Raw genomic sequence first — 15,296 nt, 5'->3', positions numbered from 1 at the left:
GAGTCAAGACAGGATAGAATATACAAATTATCCAAGAGGATGGAATGATCAACAAGAAGAAATGCAAAATGATCATAGAGGATGAGAATATAAAAAGACCACCAGATTTAAAGTTTCGAAAGTAGGGGTGACCTTTATGAGAAAAAAATCAGTAGAGTGCTCATGAATGGGAAATAAGTTTTTAGAATGGAATAAACATAGAATATATATATATATATATTCTTTTCTAGGAGTTTATAATGGTGGGAGAATAGAGAACAATAGCTTAAAGAGATAACAGGTTCAAAGGAAGTTCTATTTATTCTTTAGGGTGGGGAAATCTTGTCTATTGCCAGTGGTGAAGACAGAACAGAGGGAAAATATAAAAATGAGAAAGATGTCACAAAATTCTAGAGAAGAGTAAGTTGGGATGGGGTCAAGAGCACATTTGGAGGATTAACTTTGGCAAGGAGAATGTCCATCTCATCCTCTGAAATTGGAACAAAGAAGAGAATGGGTAAAGATGTAGGGAAGGGGAGATGAGGGAGCACACTGCAGAAAGCTTCGATTTTCTTATAGTTAAGTAAGTGTTAGCATCGAAAGGAATAAAATGTGAATAAACTGGAGTAAATCAGGCAAATCACTTAATTTCTGAGGGCCTCAGTTTCCTCCTAGGTAAAATGAGGGTAACAGATGATGTAATAATATTCTTTGATATATGCTTCCTTCTCCATTTTGAGTATCTTCTTAAGCATGACTTTCTATTAAGTGAATTAGACAAGCTTGGTTCCTTCCTATCAATAGTTTTCAATCAAATAAAAAAGAAAGGAAATAAAAAGACAAAGTAAATTTTAGAATCATTCATTTAGAAATGGAAGGGACCCACAAGGTCATTTAGCCCAGTGACAAACTCAAGTAGAAATGAATCCCTGCCATCCCATTTCAATTTAGAAAACCACAAATTAACATTATCTATGTTATATTATGTTTTTAATTACTTTGTTAAATATTTCCCAATAACATTTTTATCTGATTCTCCCTCACTTGAGAGTATTGCTTTTGATCCAGTAACACCCATTTAGTTAACACTAAACAAGTGGAAAATCAGGACATGCCCCACAAATCCTATGATTCCAGCTGAATGAATGGATGAAAGAAAAAGAAAACACAACATTTATTAAGCACTTATTCTGTGCCAGGCACTGCGATAAGCTCTGGGGATACATATACAAGCAAGAACGATAGTCCCTATGGTAAAAGAGTTAACATTTTAATGGCAAAAGACATCATATAACAGGGAGCCAGAAGGGGGTGTGGTCATGGTTTGAAAATGGCTGTGACATCATGTGGAGGCCTGCTTCTTCATAAAAGAAGAAGAAAGCTCACTTTTCAGAGACTTTAATCCCGTAAGTAGAGTCAGAGATCTCTTGGGAGCAAGACGAGGAGGAAGACAGAGTGAACCTCTCTTGTGCCATTTGAAGAGTTAGATGAAAACCACAGAAGCTGTTGTTGCTGTCGTTCGGTCATTTTAGATTGCGTCTGACTCTTTGTGTGATGCCATTTGGGATTTTCTTGGCAGAGCGACTGCATTGGTTTGCCATTTCTTTCTCCAGATCATTTTACGGATGAGGAAGCTGAGGCAAACAGAGTTAAATGACTTGCCCAGGGTCACACAACTAGTAAGGATCTGAGGTCAGATTTGAACTCAGGAAGATGAGTCTTCCTGACTCTGGGCCCACAACTCTATCCACTGTGCCACTTTGCTTCCCTGACCATAGAAGGTGAATATTTAATAATTATAATAAAGTAATATTATTATTAATAACAATGAAAATAATAATGCAGGTAGGTGGAAGAGTGGGTAGAGGACTAGGCCTAGGTCAGGAAAACTCATCTTTCCGATTTCAAATCTGGTCTCAGACACTTACTATGTGACTTTGGGTAAGTCGTTTTATTAACTCTGTGTGCCTCAGTTTACTCATATGTAAAAATGGGGATAATAAAAGGACCTTACCTCCCAGAGTTGCTATGAGGGACAAATATGAAAATATTTGTTAAGTGCTTAGCAAAGTGTCTGGCACATAGTAGGTGCTATTATTATTATTATTATTAATGTGTTGTTCTTCAATATTTCCAAAGCTTTATTCTTCACACCAAAACTCTGAGGTAAGCTGTATTGTTTTCCTCATTTTACCCATGAGAAAATTAAGGCTGAGAGATTTCTTTATTTTCTGGAAGCAATTCGTTGACCACCTCAATCTCTTTCTCATTCTCAGCAGAAAGTATTTCAGCTGTCTTTATCCACATATTCATCACAGTCAGCCTTTTCACAATGATGTCCACAGACTTGAGGAACTGATAGCTTCACTATATTAGCTGTTGTAGGAATAGGCCAAGCTCAACTCATAATTTGTCTTAACTTGTGACAATCTTGGGCTTCCTATCTGGAAGTTGGATTCAAACATATGGTTCTTGCCCAGGTTCTTTTTTTTTAATCAATCAGTAAAGATTTATTAAGTGCCTACTGTGTGCTAGGCACCAAAGGAGGCAAAAGACAGTCTCTGCCCTCAAGGAGCTTAAATCTAATGCTTCTTTATTTCCACTTAAGTATTTTCATCCTGAAGAGCAGAATGTTTTCAAACTTTTTGGTCTCAGGATCCCTTTACATATTTAAAAATTAAAGAGGGCTCCCTGCTCCAAGAGCTTTTGTTGCTGTTGATTTCTTGCCTGGGTGCTTACTAATAAATGTCTGAGACAGGATTCAAACTCAGTTCTTCCTGACCCCAAGTCTAACACCTCTCTATCTAATCCAATCTGTAACTGAACATGAAAATCTCCTATAACATCTTTTAAAGTTGGATAACTGTTCTGTACTTGAAACCTCTAGTGAAAAATACCTTAATACCTCTAAAATCAACACATTATACTGTTGGTTACCTGTAATTATTAGGAAGTTATTCTTCACTACAAGTCTAAATTTTCCTTACACATGTGCCCTTTATTTTCAGAAAACAAAACTTGTTTGGCCACATGAAGTCATGAATTACCATTTACTCAAATGTAAAGGGTTATGGTTTGCATGACTGGAGGGAGTATCCACAATTTCAAAATGGCATCAGTACCAAAACATCTTGCCTTCATTTAGTGCTTAGTTTTACCTCCAGATTTTTTTATCTATAAGGAAGGAAATATCTGCTATACTCTTGTAGCCTTCCATTTTCAAAAAGTTTGTTCTTCCACTCTCCATGACAGATTTTGGGCACCCTACAACCGCATTTGATTTGCAATGAATATCCTGAAAAATTCTACTAGTCATAATGGCCTCATTTATAGAAAATGAAATGGCTCATTCTGATTTTATGAGAAACACTTTGATTAAAACTGTATCTTAAAATGAAACTATGTGTATTTTAAAATTGTCCATGTCATTGATCATTTCTCATTACCGTTTGGCTAGTTGTTAAGAGGTATACTGGAATTTTAAGGTGATTTCTAAGATAAAAATTTATTATAGTTGTAATAAGATTCCAAAGAAATTTAATTTAGAACTTCAGAATGTCACAGCTGGAATCGTCCTTAGATACCATCTAGATAAGTGGTTACCAACTCTTTTGAGTGTGAAGACAAGTTCACAGGCTCATGGATTCCTAGCTGGAAGGGACCTCAGCGGTTATCTAGTCTAAGCCCTTCCTTTTACAAATGTGGAAACTGAAACCCAGGGAAGTTAAATGATTTGTCCAAGACTACTCAGGGTCAGGAATTCTAGATTTGGAAGGGTTAGGAATTTCCAGAGTTAAAAGGGACTTTTGTGGATACCTGGTCCAATCCATTCCAAAAACAAAATTTAAAAATCCCCCAAAGAAAGAAATCCACCATTACTTGAAAACCTCCAGTGATGTAGGACACAACATAATCCTAAATCGATGATTCCATGTTTGGATCACTGTAAAGGTTAGCTCCCACTTTTGGCTCCCAGAAGCTGTAGCATGCTCAGGGGCCACACCCTGGTTAAACTCTCTCAGCAGATGGGCTAAATCAGTTGAAGGTAACTAATAGGCTTCAAATCCATCTGTGAATTAAGAAAAGGTCTCCCTCTAGCATGTGAAAATTTCCCCCAGTAGAATGGACTGATGAGAACAATTTGTTCTAACGCCTATAAAGGTGGCTGAATCAGGTACTATGGAACACTTAGAGCTTAGTCAAACATCAAAGATAACAAGGTTATCTGTTATATTCTGGGACATTGCTGGTAGTCTTGACTTTTGTCTTGCTATTGGACTTCAATGACTCTGGAAGAGAGAAAGAGGCTGATGACTTTTGTGTAACTCTGCCTCACGTAAATCTAATTCACAAGCAAGTCGGCATCACTTGTGATGTTATTGGTCTTCTTTGCCAAGGAAGGATGAACAACAGCAACAAGCTCTAAGAGTTAGAAAGTTGTTTCTTAAATCTAACCTAATTTGCTTCTTAACAAGTTTTATAATCCTGCTCTCTGGGTTCATGTGGAACAACTCTAATCCCTCTTTCTCTTCACATTCTGTCAAGAACTTAAAAATAGCTATCATGTTCCCCCTAGCTCCCAAGTCACACTTTTTCGGGTTAAACATCCCCAATTCCTTCAGTCAGCTGGTCAGTCAACTGGCATTTAACTGTCCACCATATTCCAGGCACTGTACTGAGGTCTGACAATACAAATAAAAGCAAAAAAATGAAACAAAACAAAAAAAAGCCTTTCTCTTTAGAAAAGTTCATAGTCCAATGGGAGGGACATTATGATTCAAACCATTATGAAAAACAAGATTATTTATTTATCTATCTGATAAATTTGGGGTTGGGCACTAAGTTTAAGGATGCCCAGGAAAGGCTTCCTGAAGAAGGTGGGACTTTAGCTAAGAACTGAAGGAAGCCAGGGAATCTAGGAGGCAGAAATGAAGAAGAGAGAGTTTAGACATAGAGAACTGTCAATAAAAATGCTCAGTTGTGAGAGTGTCATGAAAGAGGAATAACAAGGAGGCCAGTGTCATTAAATTACAGAATAAGTGGAGGGAGAGTAAGGTTTAAGAAGGCTGGCAAGATAGGAAGGGACCAGGTTAGGAAGGGCTTTCAAAGCTATTGAATGTGTGCATGTGTGTGTGTGTGTGTGTGTGTGTGTGTGCGTGTGTGTGTGGGTGATATGACCAAGATCACTTGGACAGCTGAGTGGAGGATGGATTAGAGTGACTAGAGCCTTAAGGCAGAGAAATAAACCAGTAAGCTATTAAAATAATCCAGGTATGAAGTGCTGAGGGCCTGCACCTTCAAACAATACCTTGATAGGCTCAGAACCTTCATCATTCTCCTTTCCCTCCTCCAGAAATTCTCCAGTTTATCAATACTTCCTTTTCTAAAAATATAGGGCTCAGAAATGAAGACAATATTCCAAAAAAGATCCAAGCAGAACAAAGTACAATCCGACTATCACTTCCTTATTCCTCGAAGCTAGCTATACTGCTCTTAATGGAGCCCAAGATTGTGCTAGCATTTTTTGGTTAGTACCTGTTTACTTACACTGAATATAACAATCCACTTAAATCTCCCAGATCTTTGTCAGAAAAGTAATATCTAGACATGCCTTCCATTATCCCCTTTGTAACATTAAAAATGCTATTGACCCCCCACATGCTAGCAATTGTGCCATTTAGTATCCATTGATTGGGAAAAACATATTAGAACAACAACAACAAACCTGCTATGAATCTAATAGTGTAGTAGCAATTTAGATTTGAAGATCTTTCCCACCCATTAATAGGCCATGTGACCTGCTTACATCACAGGAAGCCTAAGTCACATGTGGTGGGAGGAGCTTGCTGAGAGGAAAAGGAAAGTGTGTCATAGGAAATGGAGAAAGAGAGAGACAGAGAGAGAAACAAGCACAAGCTGTTATGGCTGTAAATAGTGTCATGACAGTTAGAGATGAGGTAAGGAAAGTCAACTGTAGTTGTACTGTACATAGCTGTACTGTGAATTTGTTATTGGGAAGGCCCCAGCAGGGGGTCAGAGAGGTTTGGGGATGGCAAGGCTCCGTGCTGTGATATTGTGTTTTAAGTTCCTTGCTGTTATGATAAAGTGGGCTAACTGGTAGTGGGAGCAGATTATTTGGTTATGGGATATGGTTATCTGGTGTCTGAATAAATGTTTTACTTTTTCTACCTTCTATATGGACAGTCTTTCACACTTTTCAATACAGAACTACATAGGCATAGTCATGATTATGGTTGATGTGTTTATTGCATTGCTGTTACAAATAGCCATTTAAAATGAGTTTGTCCATTATTAATCATAATAGCATCTACCAATATCTGAAAAAAATAGTTATACACATATATATGTGTGTGCATATGTGTGTGTATATATGTGTATATATATGTACATTAATGTATATACAACATGTATATATACATGTTCCACTTATATTATCTATTCATTGTATTGAAGGTATTTTTGCTTGTTTATTATATTGAGTCATACTGCATATTTTCATGGAGCTAAATAGAGAGCAAAGTGACCAATTCTTGGTGTGCATATGTAATCACTTATCCTTGTAATAACTCCATGGCCCCTTAGGGTATTTGACTAACAAGTTTGGGAACACCAATATAGTCTAGGAAGTTGCTTGTGTAGGGTTTCACAGGAAGTTAGAGGGAGAAATGGGACAAAAGTACAGTTTTCCTGACTCACCAACGAGAATCTCATTCACTTTCATTGAATTCAAATATCCCCTTCATACAAAGGATTCTCAATTCTGTAGTTTTCCCACAGCCTTCCACACCCCCACACCCCAATATTAGACACATTGCTTCAATTGTCTGGCAAACATCTCTATGATTTCTTTCCTGATTTTGAGCCTGTGTTCTACACTTGAATGTCCCTATGACACCTAAATGCCACTTATCTTTTTGACTCAACAGTACAGTCTCATGGAGAGTAGGGTGGCAATAGTCCCCATCTGTGATCTGAGAGGATTAATGCCCCTTTTCCATCCCTAGCCCCTTTACTATATGTGAAGTTATGAAGAAATATGATAGCCTCCAGCCAGGTCTACATTCCCAAGGAAGAGAGAATACTTCTAATGGGAAAGGCAAAAATTTGGCAAATCTCCGTTCTGCTTTGTTATTTATAAGGCTGTCCCTTCATACACAGATAGACTATATGAACAGACCTAGAATCCAGGAACAGAATGATAATTCATAATTAACAGGAATACCACCTGTTTAAAGATGTCCTTCTCAGGAAAGGTCAGCTGTTGCTGTGAGTAAATATACCTATTTGGCAGAACAAAAATACTAGATTTCTTTTCCTCTCTTCTGTGCCCCTCCCTTCCCTCCTTAAACTATTGTTTTTGAAAATGTTGACTTCTGGTGGAATGTGAAAAGTTAGGACAGCACAAATTAAAGACAGGTGGAAGTGTTTCCTTTTTGATTATTATTTATATCATTATTTGAGATGGGGCTGTGGTAGTTGATCTCTGATATTGAACAATGGAACTGTGGAGCATTGTATGTTGCACTGGCTGCTTTCTTGAATAACATTATTGTAACAGATATTGCAATAGATACGCATGACAAAAGGGGATCGGAATGATAATTTTGAGGTAATGGAATATAAAATTAAGTTGCTCCTTCTGGGCCAAAGGACTGGGTCACTGTAAACCACTCACTTTCCATTAAAGGGGCCTCCCTAGCCTGAATCTATACATCCTCCCTGGAGCAGTTCTGAGGAGGCTTTGCCTTGAGAAGGACTATGGTCCCTTTTTCATACCTTCATCTTGTTATATTTCTACCTTGGCACCCAAGGAATGATTTAATTAAAGCATAGGTTGTGGCTCCTCAGTAGGGTCTTCTTAAAAGGGAAGGGTAGAAATGTACTTAATGAAAACATGAATCAGGTTTGGGGGGGATATTTATTTTCCACAGAAAAAGAAATATGTTAAAGACAAAATATAAGCCCATATTGACATAAAAACTTAAACAAGATGACTAAAAAGTGGCACCAATAATAATAACTTACACTCTGCCAAGTGATTGAAACCTCCACCTTATCAGAACAGAAAGTCATTTTCAGAATGGTTCTTTATATATGTTTTGGTGGCCCTGTTTCTGTTTGAATTTGATACCTCTGCTCTATGGAATATTTTAAGGACAGGAAGGGAGAGACAAGGGAGTAGGGAGAATTCTGTTTGAGATATTCATGCAAGGAGCCCTTTACTGGGAGTCAAGAGACCCAAGTTTTGTTCTTGACTCTAATGCTGACTCTACAGGGTGTCCCTAAAGTCTGGACACATAGGCAAAAATGCATATTTTGAAATATTTGGAATATTAACAGACCTTAGCCCCCTTGACTTCTTTTTCTGGGGTATGCTAAAGTGTACTCAATGAAAATCACAGATGCAACACACTTGAATGAACACATAAAGAGTGAATGTGCTAAAATTGATGGCAATGTGGAGTTATTGCATCGAGTTCACATGAATCTTGAAAAGCGCATCAACCTTTGCATCACAAATGATGGAAATCGTATTGATGGTGTTATTTGTTAATATTCCAATTAAATAAAATGTTGTTGAAAATGTCATTCATTTAATTTCTTGAAAATATGCATTTTTGTGTATGTGTCCAGACTTTAGGCACACCCTGTATATATACTTGGACACACTCTTGTATTCAACTTCCTCATCTTTAAAACATTTCATTTCTACTTTGCAATGTGCCATTAAAATCCATGGCTGAGGACTAGGCCAGTTAGTGGTTGGGCTCCTTCTTTTGTTATTGGCCATCTCCAATCCAGAAACTTCACTTGCCACCATTCAATTCTATCTGATTGACCTGGACTCCCTAAAACTCTCAAATTCACAAATTGCCTCAAAATTACAAATATTTGAGCAGATATTTCATTATCAATGATCGGCGGCCTAGGATCAGATATGGTAACAAGCACAGAAGAATCGGCTCAAAACATAGACGTAGGCTTACCTAAGCCAGACAAGTGCATTAGTTGCAGGGGAGTGCTGGTAAATGTTTAACAACTAGCTCTCTAATAAACACGCACACACACATATGTATGTATATGTATACACACACACACACACACATATATATTTACAGGTCACACTTTTAAGTTTAATCTACATTATAAATATTTTCTCCCTCATTTAAGTCTATACAATCAACAATAAAGAAAGCCTTAATTTGTAAAATTTGCCAATCTCTTGGGTGTAGATGGTCACACTGAAAATTTAACAATTGGCTCTTGTAAGCTCAGTCAAGCTGGTTCTAGTGTCTCCTATGATTGGCTGTCAAGTGCTCAGCAGTTCACCACTTCTGCCTGAGTTGAAGGTAAGGCAGATACTGGCCACACTCAGAGTCCAAGAGGCAAGGATAAAATCACCTGCTTTTAAAAGGTCAACTAAATCATCTGCCTTTCTATTCAGTAGCCTGTAAGGGTACTCCAGCACTGTTACCATGGCTGAATCGAAGCAGCCAGTAGTTTTGTTATATTCCATGTTTCTATGTGTTGAGCTAGCATACATGATAATCCAGAGGGAGGGAGGGAAGCCCTGTTTATTCTCCAAGACTCTTTGAGGTACAGGAAAAAAATATTGGCTTTTTGGTGGTCCTATGCAACATTAAGTTGGGCCACCTCCAAGCACACTGTGTGTAGAGTTGTCAAACATACTGCCAAGTGTTTCGTTGTAGTGGGGCCAGTAAGATTCCCAGCTGGGAACCAGATGAAAATGTGATTCGAAGATATTAAACAAAATAAATAAAATACATAAAGCATAGATTATATTCATATATAGTTTTTTAAGTCTTGACACAGACTTTAGGTATCCTTATGTGTGGTTCAGCAGCCCTGTTTCTATTTGAGTGTAAAACCTCTGCTCCAAAGCAGCAGTTCTTGAGCTGTAGGTCAAAAATTCGCCAACAGTAAAAGGTTTCTGAACGTGCACCAACCAAAAATAAATTAAAAATCAAATACGTAATAAAACTGAGGTGTTTCTGGCAGTGCTTGTGCATTTTGCATTGTACAACTTCACTGCAACCTTGGTTCTGAACACACAGCATGCACACTTCCAACTGCACACATCATTGCACCACACAATGCCAATGAATGCTGCCCAAATGTGAAAAGAGATCTGGAGTGGAAAAAAGTTTAAGAATCCCGGCTCTATGGAATACCCTGAAAAAAGGAAGAGAGAGGAAAGGGAGTAGAGAGAATTCCATTTGAGATATTCAAGTAAAGAGCCCTATACCGGGAGTCAAGAGACCCAAGTTTTGTTCTTGTTTCTATTGCTGACTCTGCATGTACTTAGACAACTCACTCCTGTACTCAGCTTCCCCATTACAAAAATGAAATTTGGATATCTCAAATCCTATACATTTCTGTCGTGTTGAAATGACAGTTCTGAGAAACATTTCATTGGTAAGAATTACTTTGCCTCCTCTTAAGAAATAAGCCACATGTTTTTTGAACAAGGACATCAGAAGGACTACAAGAGAAAAAAAATTCTAAGCTGTGGTTACCTAAAATAATTTTCATATGAACTGTAGAGATCTTGGATCCATATAAATTGTAGGCCTTGACAATTTATTGTATAGAATAGATAAGACAGAGGGAAAAAAATCAAAGCTAACACCAAGGTCTCAGAATGAGTGACTGGGTGAATTGTGTGACAGAAATAGGAATTTCAGAAGCATGAATAGGTTTGGGAATAAAGATAAAGTGTATGGTTTTCCCCACATCAAGTCTGAGGTGACAGTGGACCATCCATATGAATATGTCAGATGCATAGTTAAGAAGAAAGGTCAAACCCAGAGATATGTTGGTGGGAGTCCTTTGTATAGAAATATTAGTGGGAGCCATAAGAATGATGGAGATTGTCATTGAAGAACATGCAGAGAAAGAAGAGACAAAAACTAAGAATAGAACACTACGGGACATGTGACATTCAGGGATTGTTAAGAGGAGCCAATGAAGGTATATTTAGAGGTGTAGGAGGAGAGCCAAGAAAATGTGATGTCTCTGAAGACAAAGAGAGAGATAATATCTAGAAGAATGTGGTGGTCATTCACCAAAAGCATCAGAAAGGTCAAGTGTTGTATGATGAGGACTAAAAGAAAAGGTCTTTTGAATTTAACAATTAGGAGGTAATTGGTGACCTTTAGGAGCTTAATACCAGTAAAATTATTGGAATAGAAGCAAGATTCTTTGGGTTAGAGGAAGGAGTGGGAAGTTAAGGAGACAGAAGCAAAAGTGTTAGAGAACTTTTTCGAGTTGTCAGTGAAAGGGAGGCAAAAGGTTAAATAGCAGCTGAAAGATGTAGAAAGATCACAAGCCAACCTTCTTAAGACTTGGGAGTCCTGAAAATGGACAGGTCTCTGTGGCAATCAGATGAAGTCAATAGACATTGAGAATGGATCAGATAACAGATGGCTGATGGAGGTATCGTAGTATAGGGGAAACAGTGGTGGGAACAAACTGGAAGGGACCTTAAAAGCCGACAAACACAATTCGCTCATTTTATCAATGAAGAACTGAGGCTCAGAGAGGATAACTGGCTTTCCAGGCTTATACAGCTGGTGACTGAAAAGAGTCACCTTCAGAACTTCCTGAACTAAGTCTGACACTTTATCCACTATGCCTCCTGGTGAGGAGCGGTATCGGAATCAAGGATATATGTGGGGAAATTAACCTTAATAGGGAGAAAGATTATTCTGTTCTTTAAGAAGGGAAAGGGGTTAAAGACTTCAGCTTTGAGAAATGAAGGGAGACAGTCGCCTCATCTCAGTCAAATAGGAAATAGGCCTTATGAGTCTTAAGGAAGAACAGGTGATAGGGTTGGGAGCTTGGAGAGGGAAAGGAAAAGACTTGGGAGACTTACAAGGAATGAGTTTGGGAATCAATGAGGATTGAATAGAAAAATTCCTAAGTAGCAATAAAAGTCCAGCACACATTGGGAGAAATGGGAGAAATCAACAAGATGTTACTTCTTCCTTTAAGGATTAGGGTTATAGGAGTGGGAGAGGAGAAAAGAGGAGAAAGAAGGAGAAGGGAGGAAAGGGGGAAGGAAGAAGAGAGGAGAAGAAAATGGGAAGAAGAAAGGAGGAGAGAGGAGAAGATGGGGGCATAGGATAGCATGGAGGGAAGCCAATGGTGGAATGGAGAAGAAATGAGAATGTAGAAGAGAGAATGGCAGAGAGGAAAGGAAAGATAAGGGGAAGTCTGTTGGTAGGGGTTAGCCAGAGATGAAAAACAGCAAGTCAGTGATGGCTTACGTGGGACAGGGGTTACATAAGGGAAGGTAGATGATGAATCATAGAATGCTATTAAATCATTAATGTGCTTGTCCATAGGGTTAAGCCTGGGTATGAAGGTAAATTGTCATTTTTCACCAAATTCTTTTCCTTATACCTAGCTACAGAACAGACTAGTTAATCCTTCACAGCACATCCAGGAGTCTTTCCCAGTTATCTTCTTGCAGTCTACTCTGTCCTGGCTACACATATTTTCTTCACCACTTTCAACTTGCTTTGGGAGGCATAATAGAATCAATGCTATCATTGCTTCTAGAAAAGGCATGATGATAGATTCTCCAACAGCTCTATTCACAATCGGTGTGACTTCTTGGGCCAAAACACCTTTCCTTAACCATTATTCCTGTGTGAATGAGTACTATTCTAAGTGCTAGGGGTACAAATTAAAAAAAGAAAGAAAGAAAAGATATACCCCTTCTATCAGAACGTAGTTCTTTAGAGTGGGAATTGCCTCATTTTTACATTTGTAACTCTAGGATTTAGCATACAGCTCTAGGCACATAGTATGTCCTTAATACATGTTTTAGTTAATTTATTCAAGAAAGCTATAACTGGGGAGAGATGAGAAGGATATGGAGGGGACTGAAAGACTAGAGGTCATGATGAGATTGAAAAGCAAGCTCAATTTGAAGAGTTTGAAGGAAAGAAAATGGAAAAACTGGAATTCTGTGGTGAAATTTCATCGCTGATAACCATCCCAATGTGTAAGTGAAGTGGAGATAGAATTTGCCAGACTTAAGTAGGTTGAAGGACAACATTATCAGGGTATTGAAGTCTTTGAAGATTGTGCCAGGTGATAAAATGCAGAGGAAGACTCTAGGCCAGGGGTGGGGAACCTGTGCCCTCGAGGCTACATCTGGCCCTTTGACTGAATCTGAACTTCACATTACTTAGACTTAGAGGGCCACATGTGGTCTTGAGGCTGCAGGTTCCCCATCTCTGCTCTAGGCTACAGGATAGGTCATTGATAAACTTGGACGTGTGATCTGTAGTTCCCTTTATTAGATTGCTGAAACATGGTATAAACATAAAAGTGGCCTCTAATTGATTCTTGGCTTCCAGAATCTATTGTTCTCAACTCTTACTCCACAATCACTTCCAAAATATACTTTCTAGTGGACAAATCTGATTGTTATTTCACTGATCAACAATCCTTTTGCTTCTTGGATTAAATACAGAATCTTCCTCTTGGCATTTAAAACTTCTTACAAATCTGGCTCTAATCTAATTATGGAAATGTATTACATACTATTCCCATTCATTCTAAGTCAAATGGTCCTATTTTCTCATCCCTAAACATGACACTTGATGTCCAGTCACCATGTCTTTGCACAAGCTATCCCCTATGTGTGGAATGCACTTTCCTCCTACCACTACATCTTAAAGCCCCTAGCTTTCTGTATTCAAAACTGTTCATATGAAACCAGCTACAAGAAACCTCTTCTGATTCCCTTAACTAATTGTTTCTCTCTAGTTTTCCAATTATGTACATATTTATCAATCTGTTCACATATTCCATTCTTCTAGTAGCATATAAATTCCTTCTTTATTCTTTGCTACATGAGATGGGTGATGGTGAGAGGAAGGAAGGTGGAGGATTATATTTTATTAAAAAACTAAAGTTACATAAAAGCAAAATTTCTAAATTGCATTGTTAAAGAATCTAACTTCCTTGGGGGAACTGTGAAGTTATAATATTTGTCTCTCTATCCCCAATACTTGGCATAGTGCCTTGTACACAGTAGGTGTTTAATGAAGTCTTATTGGTTTGGATTAGATCAGATACATTGTGTAAATTTTCTTGCCCATCAACCTTGGACAACTCTTCTGAGGATGCGTGACCAGGTTTTATTTTAGTTAGTTTAAACAGGCCGAAGCACAAGGCCATCCTGATCATCAGTTCTTCACAGCCAATATCAAATGCCTGAACAAGATGAATGTGATTTATATGCAGATTACTGGAAGTAAAGCTAACTCCTGACCCCCAGCTTCATTGTCTGGAATCTCCCCTGACTCTGGAACAGGGAATTTAAAATATTAATGCTTTGAATAATAAATCACAGTACATAGCAAATGAGGTACAGCTATAACAATTCTAAATTAGTTTCCGGTCCATTTTAACGATTGTTTGGCCATTAACTTGGGTAAACATAAAAATGCAGGGGGGGAAGATGTATGATTTCCTTATTACTTAGCTTTGTTTTAACTGAAGCCTTTGCAGAGATGTATATCATTTTAATTTTGGTTCCAGAGGCTTTTATGTAAATTAATTGCACTGGAGAATTGGCAAGAACATTTTATTCAATTTAGAACAGCAGTGATTATAAGCTTTACATTAATATAACAACAATTTAACAATGGTTGATAGATGGGCCACCGCCATGTAATTATCAAAAGTGAACCACTCTCTTGATGTCTAATTAGGTCTATAAGCAAATATAGTTTTGCTGCCACTAATTGCTATATTACCGGCTGGCAGTGAGGTAGCAGGTTAAGGTAGTAAGCTCAGGGTGTTGAACATCCAAAGATTTTTCCCATTTTCTGATTTAATCGGATATGTAATCCAATTATGTGTGTTGAAGGGAAATAGACATTTTGGTGGATTAGAAAAGCTTTTTCCTCCTTGCTCTACTGCAACTGCATGTCTTGATAACTACAAATGCCAACGCTTCAGTTTAGAGAAACTATATTAGGTTAAATGTTTTCTCCCCTAGCCCTACCCCCACCTCCAACTCCCCCTCTTGTTTAGTAGCTCTTTGGGAATATATAGACTATATGATAATAGAGAAAGACCATGTTGGTTTTGATATATGCTACACTTTCTCAAGTTTGGCTTCCATAAAGTCTTATTAGGATATATTCATTATTATTTTAAAGCACGTCTATTTATCTCTGTCTCTCTTTCTGTCTCTCTCTGTGTCTCCTTTTCTTTCTCTCTTACCCTTCTTCTCTCCCTCTCTTTTCTTT

This window comes from Trichosurus vulpecula, chromosome 3 (genome assembly GCF_011100635.1).
Source record: "Trichosurus vulpecula isolate mTriVul1 chromosome 3, mTriVul1.pri, whole genome shotgun sequence".
Classification (NCBI taxonomy): Eukaryota; Metazoa; Chordata; class Mammalia; order Diprotodontia; family Phalangeridae; genus Trichosurus; species Trichosurus vulpecula.
This window is presented reverse-complemented; position numbering follows the sequence as displayed.